This window comes from Eumetopias jubatus, unplaced genomic scaffold (genome assembly GCF_037043125.1).
Source record: "Eumetopias jubatus isolate StellerSeaLion01/CBP00866 unplaced genomic scaffold, mEumJub1_p1.0 scaffold_4, whole genome shotgun sequence".
Lineage (NCBI taxonomy): Eukaryota > Metazoa > Chordata > Mammalia > Carnivora > Otariidae > Eumetopias > Eumetopias jubatus.
In genome coordinates, this window is record NW_028274810.1 from 173,157,350 (window position 1) to 173,167,931 (window position 10,582).

The window sequence follows — 10,582 nt, forward strand, 5'->3', positions numbered from 1 at the left end:
TCTAGGAAACACCATAGTACTTCCTGTGCCAAATATATCCCCGGAGCAGCACCAGAAATGCCATTATTCTTAATGTCCAATATCTTGTGGGCTGTGTGTTATCTGCCTGTTACATGTTTCCATTGCACAGTCTGCTGTCTCTGCCTCAAACTCAACATCTAACCCTCAAACTCAACATCTAAACTTGAACTAATCTTCCTAAGACCAGCTCCCTTCTTAATTTCCTACTTCTATTATATATTTTCCTACTTCTATTATATATTTTCCTAGTTATCCAAGCATAAAGCTGCAGTGTCATCTTTGATGCTCCCTCTTTTTGGTCCTCTATGAGTCAGCAAGTCCTGACCATTCATGCTTTATGATCTCTTCCATGGTCATACTTTTTATTCCATACTACTGCCACCATTCCCATTCATGTCCACTTCATGGAGGGACCACTGCAATGGTCTCCTAGACTCCTCCTTCAATACATTCAATGCTCTGGCCAGATTATTGGTGCTCAAACACTGTTAAGCACATCACTCTTCTACTCAAATTTCCAGTGGGTCCCTGTTGCTAAAGGGATAAATTCCAAACTCCTTCATTTGGCAGGTAGGGTCCTGGTGCCAAGCTATCTTCTCTAATCTCATCTCTTAATTCTCAACTCTACTCAGCTCCAGTGAGATGTCATCTACTTGCCCTTCCTCCAACATACCTTGCACATTCCACCTGCAAGCTATGTCTCTTACCTGGTTGGCTAATCCAGTTGTCATTCCTAACTTCCTTTTTTCTCTTGTCATCTTCTACTATAGAAGCTGGAAACATTAAATATCCTCTCTCCCAGTCTCCCTTACAATGTGGGTCATTCGTGTGTCACAGTTGAACACTTTGAGTGTCATCACAACTGTTGTACTACTGTTCTGTTTTACTCTAGAAAAATTGTAGTAATTAGCATAGAAATGTAGATTCAATAAAATGTCATGATAGGGGTTTAGAGCCAAAAGAGGAGTAGTGTTACTATTTCTAGCTTACTCAGCTAAATTAAAGATTTTCATCTAAGAAACATAGTACCTATTCTTGAGACATTGTTAAAATTTTCCTGGTTTGATTGTTTGAAAATGTTTGCATTTTTTTCTTTCCTTCCTCCCTCCCTCGGTCAATCCCTCCCTCCCTCCCTTCCTTCCTTTCTCCTTCTTTAGTTTGATGGAGAAAAGAGGAGGAAGTTGGGATTGTCTCTTTGATGTCCTAGAAGTAACAAAAAAAGTTTAAGTCCTCTCCTTTACCTCCTTTGATAATTCTGTTAAATGGAAACTTTAATAACTAGAGGCTACATTTTATTTAATTGGTTACTATGGCCTGGCACAGATGTGCTATTAACTAGCAGCCATAAAACTGAAGACTTATTTACTTGAATTTCAGCAGAACTCTTCACAGAGGTATTAAGTTGTTTTGTTTTTCAGATTCTGCTTAGGGGATTACCAAGTCATTTTGTCAAATCCACAAACTGTTGAGCTTTATTTCACAAAGTAGTAGCTATAGAAACCGAAAGGGTCGTTTGGAAAGGCTTCATACAGTTAGACACCTGTGGTTAGCACCAAAAAAGAAAGAAGGAAAGCCCATTGACCTTCAATCCACTCAATGAACAGTTTTACTTCTCTTTCTTAACAGTCAAGTATAAACCAATTTTGGAGTGAAATGTCTGAATACAAGAGTTACAATTTAGCAACGGCTGCAAAGATCAGATCAAGCTCTCCGATTGGTGAAGCAAATGGTGTCTGATGCCTTTGCACATTTGACCAATTTGGCTTAATGATCAATACTTTTCTAAAAGTTCTTGTAAAAATATTCCCTAAAGGATTTCAACCCTGGCATTTATGAGGCACAGCAGCTTCTAAAAGGAAATACATTTGCTTCACAATACTCATCACATGTTTAACCATGGTAGAGTTAGGAGCTCAGTGTTTTAGGCAGTGCACGCTTTTTGAAAGCCAACCTCTATCTCCCACTCCCAGGTACGGAATGAATAAGTCCTGAGAATAAAAGGCACAGCATAGGGAATGTAGTCAATGATATTGTCATAGCATTGTATGGTGACAGATGGCAGCTGCTCTTGCCAGCATAGCATAACGTATAGAGAAGTTGAATCACTATGTTGTACACCTGAAACTAATGTAACGTTGTGTGTCAACTGTACTCAAATAAAAAAAATTAAGTTCAAATCCCCATTCCTTCCCATTTCTCCTGTGATTCTTCCAACAATTCAAAAATACACAGGCCCTGTGCCAGGCACAAGTGTATGGGAGTTGGGGGGAATGACCCATTCTTTTTAGGGTTTCACCATCTGTTGAGGAAGGCTGACATAGATAAAGAAGGGTATTATGCTAAGCAAAATAAGCCAATCAGAGAAAGACAATTATCATATGATCTCACTGATATGTGGAATTTGAGAAACAAGGCAGAGGATCATAAGGGAAGAGAGGAAAAAATGAAACAAGACGAAACCAGAGAGGGAGACAAACCATAACAGACTCTTAATCTCAGGAAACAAACTGAGAGTTGCTGGAAGGGAGGTGGTTAGGGGGATAGGGTGGCTGGGTGATGGACATTGGGGAGGGTGTGTTTTGTGATGGGCGCTGTGTATTGTGTAAGACTGATGAATCACAGACCTGTACCTCTGAAACAAATAATACATTATATGTTAATAATAAAAATAAAATAATAATTTAAAAAAAGATGTCCAATTGAGAGCTGGCCTTGACAAATACTTAAAATAGTCTCTGATGGTAACAGAAGAATAAGGAACAGAAAGCTTCCTTCCTCTGGGTGGGAGCAGGGATGTTCTGATGACAACAGCGAGATTTGAGTAGGCTCTTGAATAATAAGCAAGATCACGAAAGATGGAGATACATGAAAAGCAGTCAGCCAGCCAGGCTGTGTGGGTCATTCCTGGAGAACAGCAAATATATTGTCACATTGGACCACAATTTGCATGAGAGTGATGATGATCCGATAAGAAAGCCAAGCTCGAGTCAAACACCAGGCTGAAAATTTCATCCTTTTTGTCCTCCTGAAAGGTAGTAAGGTGTCTGCCATAGCAGCAAGAAAGATAATAATTTGAGCAAAGGTTACAGCTTATGGTTAAAGCCCAACGCTGCCTTTTCTCCGCAAGTCTCAGCCTGAGCCCCTGTTACAGTATATAGCACAGAATGCCCCTCCACCTGCTCAATTTCCCCATTGAGAAAGCGGCTCACTGCCACTTCCATGTTCTTCCTACAGTAGATACCTAGTCTCTTTTTCTGCCCCCTTTTTTTTCTGGGATTGCCAACTTTTCTTTGGGGAGTTCTTCCTCCCACCTCTCCAAGCACATGGATCTAGTGGGGTCAGTCCCAGCACCCCAAAGTGCTGGGTATAGCTGGTTTGTTAGAACTCAGCAGAGGTAAGACAAGCCAATCCTGAGATTTTTCACACTGGACATAGGCAAAGGGATGTAGGCTCTCTTTGGTGTTAAAGGTATAAAGGTAGAAGCTGCTGATGAATGAAACTGATTTAAGAGTAGAAAGCAGAAATAGAGGGGAAAAAAGTAGAGCTGAAAACCCAAAGTGACAATGTGTGAGTCCTGAGGTTCAAATGCATGCCTGCACTTTCCACTGAGACTTCCAATAAATCTTTTTTGTCTCAGTTAGATTAGAATGAAGTTCTGTCCAAATAATCCAATCAAGAAATGGGCAGAAGACATGAACAGACATTTTTGCAAAGAAGACATCCAAATGGCCAACAGACACATGAAAAAGTTCTCAACATCGCTCAGCATCAGGGAAATCCAAATCAAAACCTCAGTGAGATACCACCTCACACCAGTCAGAATGGCTAAAATTAACAAGTCAGGAAATGACAGATGTTGGCGGGGATGCGGAGAAAGGGGAACCCTCCTACACTGTTGGTGGGAATGCAAGCTGGTGCAACCACTCTGGAAAACAGTATGGAGGTTCCTCAAAAAGTTGAAAATAGAGCTACTGTACGACCGAGCAATTGCACTACTGGGTATTTACCCCAAAGATACAAATGTAGGGATCTGAAGGGGTACGTGCACCCCAATGTTTATAGCAGCAATGTCCACAATAGCCAAACTGTGGAAAGAGCCAAGATGTCCATCGACAGATGAATGGATAAAGAAGATGTGGTATATATACACAATGGAATATTATGCAGCCATCAAAAGGAATGAGATCTTGCCATTTGCAACGACGTGGATGGAACTGGAGGGTGTTATGCTGAGTGAAATAAGTCAATCAGAGAAAGACATGTATCATATGACCTCACTGATATGGGAAATTCTTAATCTCACGAAACAAACTGAGTGTTGCTGGAGTGGTGGGGGGTGGGAGGGATGGGGTGGCTGGGTGATAGACATTGGGGAGAGTATGTGCTATGGTGAGCACTGTGAATTGTGCAGGACTGTTGAATCACAGATCTGTACTTCTGAAACAAATAATGCAACATATGTTAAGAAAAAAGAAAAAGAAGAAGATAGCAGGAGGGGAAGAATGAGGGGAAGTAAGTCAGAGGGGGAGACGAACCATGAGAGACGATGGACTCTGAAAAACAAACTGAGGGCTCTAGGGGGAGGAGGGTGGGGGGATGGGTTAGCCTGGTGATGGGTATTAAAGAGGGCACATTCTGCATGGAGCACTGGGTGTTATGCACAAACAATGAATCATGGAACACTACATCAAGAACTAATGATGTAATGTATGGTGATTAACATAACAATAAGAATTAAAAAAAAAAAGAATGAAGTTCTGTCACTTGCAATCAGAAGGATCCTGACTAAAAGATGTCTGCGTTTGGCAAACCCTCTATCCATGGCCTCACCCTGCTCTGTGCCCCCAAAGGCTGAATGTGTGGTTTGCATCCACGGGCTCCTTTACCCTCCTGCTTCCAACGGGAGTCACTAGCAGGAGATTTGAGGCTCACGTTTGCCTGCAAGCCTATCCTGAATGCACAGCTTCCATTAGGAGCCATGTTCACACAGCAATCTCCCAGTTTTGGTAACTGTCTTCTTCCCCTATAGCTTCCCACTGAAATGTAGAAAGGATTCCTTGTCCTGACTAGCATAAAGTAAGCCATATCCTTTGTTTTTCTCTCTCTACACCTTTTGTAAGTAGTCCTTTTACTAAAATCACCTCAATTACTCAGTTAGGGAGAGTCCTTTCTCTGAGGATTCTGACTGCTACAGGTTTCCAGGTGATTGGTGAGGGTTGTGAATCTTTCCTAGACCAGGACTCTTGGGAACTAAATCATAAACTAACTGCTAAACATCCTGGGTTATTCAGCTTTGAAACAAGAATTCTCAACCTTCCATTTTAGCCCAAAAGGCCAGCCTCAGTCCAGGGTCAGCAAATTCAAGACCATCCCTCATTCCCATACTCTTCCATGAGTTCCCTAATGAGAGCCCATTAACCACAGCTCTGTCCACAGGGCTTGGCACAGCATCAGAGCCCTTTCCAACACAGCCCAGCTTTTAGCAGTCAGCATCAGCCCGCTGTGTGCCTCTCAGGCATTAACCCCAAAACAGAACCAAGCTGCAGTCCTGCACTTTGTCCTGATATCTGCCATGCCCCAGGCACATCCTCACAGCCAAGAATCCCAAGGCCACACCTGGGCCCCACTTCCAACTAAGAATCCTTAGGCCAGAGCTAAGATGGGTATCATTTCCCTGCAAGGGCCCAATCTTGATTTCCTACAGGCAATTTCTGGAGGCAGACCCCTGGCTCCAGCCCTTAATCACGGGATGAGTGCCCCATCACCCTGGTCATTTATCCCATCTTAAACAATCTTATCAAGACACAATTACGTGGCTGAGACACTAGGACCTTCAGTGAAGATTCCTAATGTCTAGCCAGTCACAAAATTTCATAGTCAACAACCCCAAACTTCAATATAGCTTTGAAAAAATTAGATTTTTTTCTTTATCTCCATTTTCTTTCTGCAGAAGAGGTATCTCATACTTGATAGTAAATGACACTCACCCAAACACTGGCCTACCTCTAAGATTTGTTAATCTTCTGAGGCATTTGTAACAAAGTACCATAGATTCAGCGGCTTAAAACAATAGAAATTTATTATCTCACAGTTCTGGAGGCTAGAAGTTGAAATTAAGGTATTGGCAGGTCCATGCTCCCCCGACAACCTCTAAGGGAAGATCTTTCCTTGCCTATTCCTAGCTTCCAATGGCCCTAGGCATTCCGTGTTGTGGCAGCACAATTCCAATCTCTGCCCCTATCTTCATGCAGCTTCTTCCTTTGTGTGTCCCTATCTCTTCACATGACATTCTTTTTTTATAAGGACACCAATTGTATTGAATTAGGAGCCCACCCTATTCTACTCTGTGACCAATTACATCACATAAGGATTATTTTCAAATAAAGTCACATTGTGCAGTACTGGAAGTTAGAACTACAACCAGATCTTTTTTGGGGGAACACAATACAACTCTTGACATTAGTTGTATCTGAGATTAGTCACAACTCCCCAGAATATTAGCCAAAAGCCTAAAAACTTTCTCTCTGACTCAAGAAGGCAACATTGGAATGCAAGCAAGGTTTATGTTAATGTAGAGTTTCTTGAATCTGTTCTGACTTTTTGAAAGAAAATATGGTAAATATTAACTCACAACTGACAGACACAATGTTTTGTAACTTTAGAAAAATGTACTACCCAGAGACTTGGTGGTTGTTTTTTTTAAGATTTTATTATTTATTTATTTGAGATAGAGCAAGCCTACATGCATGCATGAGGGGGTCAGGGCAAAGGGAGAGGGAGAAGGAGAAGCAGACTCCCCACTGAGCAGGAAGCCCCAAGCAGGGCTCATCCCAGGACCCCGAGATCAGGACCTGAGCTGAAGGCAGACCCTCAACTGACTGAGCCACCCAGGCAATCCCTCAGAGACTTGTTTTTAAGGACTAACTTCTCCCACTACTAGAAGTTGACTTTTATTACTTTATTATTAATAGCAATACTTATTATTTATTATTTTTTTATTTAAAAATACTCCTTCGTACAAAATTAAACTCAGTGTGTCATCCTCTTTACTTCACAGGTGATTTGCAAAGTCATTCTTAAATACTTGCCCCAAACATTGAATTACATTGGAAGGAAGTCTTTTATGTCTCTAATAAACAGAATAAGAAAAGTTATTGTATTTTACTTTCCCTAGGATGGAACTTTTCAGTGATTCATTACTAGGTTTTATGGAGAATAACAACCAAGACAGAAAGAGAGCAAGTGCATGCTTTTTAGAGGACAAAATGATGAAATTCCTCTATTAATCCACTCATTATTTATTAGGAACTTTTTATCATAGGAAATCACATTTTGAGGGGTGGTAACATTTTCTTTCAAATCTTCAGAAAAGCAGGAACTTCAAAAAAGCCTAGATCTGCTTTTTGTTTTTATGAGTCATTCTTTAAGGCGGACAAATCTTAGTCCTGTCTTGAAGAATGATTTTCCCCATAAGAATGGGTAGCAACCTGACCGGCATATACACATACAACCTTGCGTGAGGCCTGCCTTCCGCATTGTAGTTAGTAGCCAGATCATTTCTCCTGAAGTACAGAAAGAAAGAAAACACCCCTTTCAATCATTATAGCAAAGTTCTTTGTGATGTGTTTTAATCCATACCTGGAAGGTGTGAATTAAACTAGAAGATATTAAGTGTATCCAATAGCTTTCAATTTGTTCCAACCTGATTCTCCCTTCGATCTTTCTCAATGGGTAAATTCTTACCAGTAGAACATTGTACTGCTCTGCACTTTCCTTTGATATGATCTCTAGTGGCCATGAGGGTAACCACTGCTGGCTTGTTTGCACTTGTCTCAGGGGCTAGGTAGAGGAAATTGGACACAATAATTAATTCAGATTCAATGCCCAGGGGTGCGTCAAGAAACTGAACTTGAAGCTCAGGTTGCAAAAACGCAATTCAAAGAGAACATGATATTCCTTCTCCCCTGGCGTTTTGCTGATAGAATTGTAAAGCTAAATGGAAGATTACCCCCTACTGTATTACATTCATTTTAAACATCCTCCACTCTAAGAACAGCAAAGCTACAAGTAAAATGATATCACCAATGTACTTCCTTGATTTAAAATACGACCAGTGTAAATCCAATTTGAACTTTTTAAATGATCTTTGAAAAACAAAAAATGAATCCTTCTACCGATCGTTCCTACATTAAAAACACACTATATGGTGGGACTGCTGATTTTTTTTCTTCCAAGAGCAACTCTATAATGGAAAAACACTGTGACCTTAACCTTATGAAAAGTTGAAAAACACAGACACACTTTATGTTGAGCATAAACAAAAATACCTAACTACCAGGTTTATTTCCTGGCCAGTAAGCATTTGATGTGTTTATGAAGACTTGTAAAGTATTACATCAGCTATGACTATATGGAAAGTCTCCTTGGGCAGGTTAGTACATGACCTCAGTCTTACTAGGGTTGTCATCAGCTCCTTATAGGATTCTGGCTTTTTACAGTGGTCTAGGATCGAGTTATGCTTTCCCGAGTGCAGTCACCAGCATCTGTATGATTGTTTCACGGACTTATGGAGATGCTTATCGAATAGTTGTATAGGAAAAATTTCTCATTTGACTACGAGCACCAGAACATAGAACATAGTCTCTCCTCTCCTCTCCTCTCCTCCCCTCCTTCCTTCTTTCTTTTAAAATTTTTTTTTAATTTTTACTTTTTTAAAGTAATCTCTATACCCAACATGGGACTCTAACTTATAACCCCGAGATCAAGAGTTGCATGCTCTACCAACTGAGCCAGCCAGGTCCCCTCTCCTCCTTCCTTTTTTTGTTTTGTTTTAATTATAAAGGCAATATATGTTCTTTTTTAATTTAGAAAAGCAGAGAAAAGATTTTTTAAAGAATCTTTTATCACCTCATCACTGCTTACCTCCACTGTTAATATCCTGGTATATAATCCCACCATTTATTTGTATGCATTGGTTCCTATGTGACAACGTTGAGTAATTATACACAATATAAAATTTTGTGTTCTACTTTAGAAAAAAAAAAACATCGTCTGACCTGGTGCCTGGGTAGTTCAGTTGGTTAAGTGTCTGACTCCTGATTTCAGCTCAGGTCATGATCTTGGGGTCCCGAGATTAAACCCCACATGGGGCTTGGGCTGGTGTAGAGTCTGCTTAAGATTCTTTCTCCCCGGGCGCCTGGGTGGCTCAGTTGTTAAGCATCTGCCTTCGGCTCAGGTCATGATCCTAGGGTCCTGGGATTGAGTCCCACAGCGGGCTCCCTGCTCGGTGGGAAGCCTGCTTCTCCCTCTCCCACTCCCCCTGCTTGTGTTCCTGCTCTCGCTGTGTCTCTCTCTGTCAAATAAATAAATAAAATATTTTAAAAAAAAAGACTCTTTCTCCCTCTCCTTCTGCCCCTCCCCACCCTGCTCTCTCTCTCTCTCTCTCTCTCTCTCTCTCTCTCTCTCTCTGTAAAAAAAAAGAAAAGGAAAAAACAAAATGTTGTCTCATCACTTTTGTTCATTTTTAGTTATTTTAATGACTGAATACTATGGTATAAAGTGGTGATGCCATCGCTTACTTCACCATTAGCTATTTAGTCTTCTCCCCAGTCCAACACAGACACTTTCTTCTGCTATTAAAACAACTCCGTAATGATCATTGTTAGGCAAAAAGAATAGTGAATTCCAAAAATGTAATGGGCCAAAAAGTATATTTATACCTCCCGGGTTAGCATGCCAAATTACTTTCCAAAAGGGCTCTATTAGTTTATACAGACACTAGTTATGTGCAGAGTACCCAGTTAGTTTTACCACACCCTTCATTGCCATTGGAGTTTATGATATTTTTAATGACTTCTCTAATTTAATAGATGTTTATGTTAGTTCCCAGTTAGGATTTTCATTTCTTTGACTACTAGCAAAGTTAATTTTTTCCGCAATTTGACTACTCGCAAAGTTATTTTTCCCCATACCTTGGTTCACTATTTGTATATGTTCTCATACAAACTGACTGCACTCTTTCCCACATATCTATCAAGTGTCTTTGTTGCTTTTCTTATGGATTTGTGAGAGCTCTTACTATTTAATACTTTGGTCTCCTATTTGCTGTAAATATTTGTTTTGTTTTAAACTCATGTACACAGAACTTTAAAGTTTCAGTGTAATGAAATCTGTGTATTTTTCCCTTATTGACTTCTATTTCTTCTAAACTTAGGAAACTCTTCTCCACATACAAAATGGACAAATTTGATTCCATTTTCTTCTAGATTTTCTGTTTAACGTGTTTAACTCTTTAATTTATCTTGAATTAGTGTTCATATAGATGTATAGGTCTAAACCATTTTCTCATTGCCAGCCAGTGATCTTGCTCATTTGAATATTTATAACATTATACAGTATAGATGTAACTCTGAGGCTCAATCTATTATGTTTTACTGAGCTATCTATTTAAGACTTATAGCTGAAATGATTGTAACTTTATAATATGCAGGCATAACCCTTATGTCTCCACAGGTAACAATTTTTTCATTAGAATGCTTTTTGGATTTTACTACATAAATTT